Genomic DNA, 2,686 nt, shown 5'->3' with positions numbered 1-2,686 from the left:
GGAAAAGCGTACATTAGATTACATTGAATTTTATTTTGTTTGTTCTTTAAATAAATCATTTCCTGGTAACAACAGGATATGTGTATGAATGCAGCGTTCCGATTGTGTAGGCTTGCTTGCCCGATCGATGTCGCAATCGCTTAATTTTTCGAATCAGTCTAAGAAGTAGAATAAAGGGAAAAAATAAGCAATTGTTCTCATAATGGAAACATTGAATTTTTACCCAGGTTCTCCCGCTGAAGCAAGTTTACCGATCCCTTTGAATATTTCTGAGCTTTACAGTTGATCGTTGGACCATGTACCTAGAGTTTCCACAGAACTGCTTGGAGGCAACAATTCGGCAGCAGTCCCAGCAGCAGTAGCAATAGTCCCAGCAGCAGTAGCAATAGTCCCAGCAGCAACAGTGGTCCCAACAGCAGCAGTAGTCCAGCAGCAGCAGTCTCTGGATTAGGATTTACTCTGGTCAAAAAAAAAAAAAAACAAAAAAAAACACACACACACACAAAAAGTAAAACAAACCTCTTTCATGCTCTCGTGCTGGTATGTTTCACTCAAGTTCGGCATTGGAAGCTTCAAGCGCACCCGGTATAGACCTCAGCTTCCTGTGACTACGGCCGCGTACAGATCTCGCTCGTAATTAACGTGAAGCTATTCATAATGACAAAAAAATAAATTTTATTCATCACTTGCAATTATTTTCTTATTTACTTACACTGCAAAGTCGGGTGTTTCCGGTAGTAAAATAGTTTGCTGGATAAGAGTAAAAGTCAATTCACAGCTTTCCAAGAATTCAAATGATTCCTTGAAAACTGTAGCGTATCGCCAGAGTGTTTATCTCCAAACGAAGTGCATTGTGAAGAAGTGAATATACCACTATATCGTCGGTTAATGACACAACTCAAAATTTTGAACATTTGATGTCGTAAACTATCATCTCACAAAGCATTTTGTTCCACTAAGCAGTAAAAAAGCTTATGGGACCACGTACTTTTAAACGTGTTTTTTCCCGAAACAAGTAGATTGGCTGATCGTACTCACCTTTCTTATTGTTTTTCATTGGACCCTAGGAATGAATGCAAGATATTTCTAAAACTGCAATACTTTTCAACTAAAATCAAGTTATATTTTTGTTAAGAGAAATTCACACAAAGGTATTATAGAATTGAACGTAAAGAAAAAGTAAGTGATGGGGGAACCTGAGAATAAACCCATGTTTATTCATTTTTGATATCGACCGACAAAGCTTGACAAAGCAGACTCTAAAACCTTGCGGCCACGCAGCTCCTGTCTCAGAAGGTTATGCACTTGTTCTCGCGATAGATAAAAATTATTTCTGTTGGTGTAGACAAACATTATATTTTAGAAAAGTAAATGCATATTTATTTACGCATATCATTTGATCAAAAACTTTCGAAAAAAAAACTAGTCACAGCAGTCATTGTACCAAAAACATGATTCCAACGTCTCTCGCGGTGAGCATGTTACAGAAAGAACTACTTATCAGAAACACAAAAACAAAACATAAAATAAAAAAAAAAAAACAAACAAACAAACCCTGTAGGTTGTACCTTTACGCTGTACACAGAGACGGACAAAGAGTGATTTGAGCTGCAGGCGAAAACTGTTTTTAACGCCTCCCTTCATCAGATTCAGATTTTCTAAACCTCCCTTCATTTTTCAATTTATATCAATAGTTGTATTTGACATCGGACCTGGATTCCAAAGGGTGCGGTCCGAAGAGAGAACATAGCTATCTGAACTTTCGCGATCCAAAAAATTTCGAAAAGCGATCAAATTCAACTTGATTTAAATCACAAGCAGCAGATTTGCAGGTTTATACATTTGCATTTCTATGAATGTGAATAATTTCGATCCATGTATCAAACATTCCTAAAAAATGTGTTTGTTTTTCTATGCTTTTATTCTGAACCAAAATAATTTCTGCTGTAATATAAACAATCACAACTCTGTTAGTTTAAACGTCACATTCAGCTCTTTGCGAAAATGTAAAAAAATATGTAGGGTTTTGGAATACTTCAGCAGCGGTTTTCTTCGGCTCCTTTTCAACAGCATTCGAATGCAAAACCTGCTGGAGAGCGACCGCTGCTGACGTAATGCAATTTTCTACGGGTACTCAAGTTATATTGTCATTCAGTTAAATGCATCCTTTGAGGATTATTTGCAAGTGGTTTATCTTTAGATGGTGTCAAAGTTGATGTTTTAAAAATAACGATTGAAATCGACGGGGCATCTTAACCTTACCTCACCTAGTCCTAGAACAATCGAGTTTGTGAAATTGAAACGGTAGTATTCTCTCTAAAGAATTCAGAAGTGTTAAATGATTTTTGTTTTATTTGGCATCCGCTTTTATTAAAGTTTGTAAATGTAGGGAAATTTTTGAACAATGAAATTTTGTTTTGTCATAAATTTCAAAAAAAAATATATATGTCCAATTTAATTTTTCTTCCTATATCTATTCATTAAACAATTTAATAAACTGTTTTAAAATAGGAGCTCATATTTACAAAATCCGTTTGAAACTGTCTTGGTTTTTCGTTCAGAAATACACTGAAATTGCTTTTTACGCAAATTTTTGCGTGATTTTTTCTACAACAAATTCTTAATAAGTCGGCCATTCCAAAAATTGTTTTGATGATGAGAACGTCGGCGAAATTTCCCAAATTAA

The 2,686-nt window shown here is 35.4% G+C and overlaps 1 long non-coding RNA gene across 1 annotated transcript; it reads right to left on the bottom strand.

Moving 5' to 3' along the window:
* Window positions 1-2,045, bottom strand: LOC129718834 (uncharacterized). Its single transcript, XR_008727057.1, has 4 exons — window positions 1,039-2,045; window positions 520-750; window positions 224-442; window positions 1-158 (listed from the first exon to the last, which is right to left on the bottom strand). It is a non-coding gene; the product is annotated as an uncharacterized LOC129718834 (long non-coding RNA).
* Window positions 2,046-2,686: the final 641 nt, after the last annotated feature.

The sequence above is a fragment of the Wyeomyia smithii genome, chromosome 1 (genome assembly GCF_029784165.1).
Source record: "Wyeomyia smithii strain HCP4-BCI-WySm-NY-G18 chromosome 1, ASM2978416v1, whole genome shotgun sequence".
Taxonomy (NCBI): domain Eukaryota; kingdom Metazoa; phylum Arthropoda; class Insecta; order Diptera; family Culicidae; genus Wyeomyia; species Wyeomyia smithii.
The sequence above is the reverse complement of the archived record's forward strand: the minus strand, read 5'-3'. Positions and strand labels throughout refer to the sequence as shown.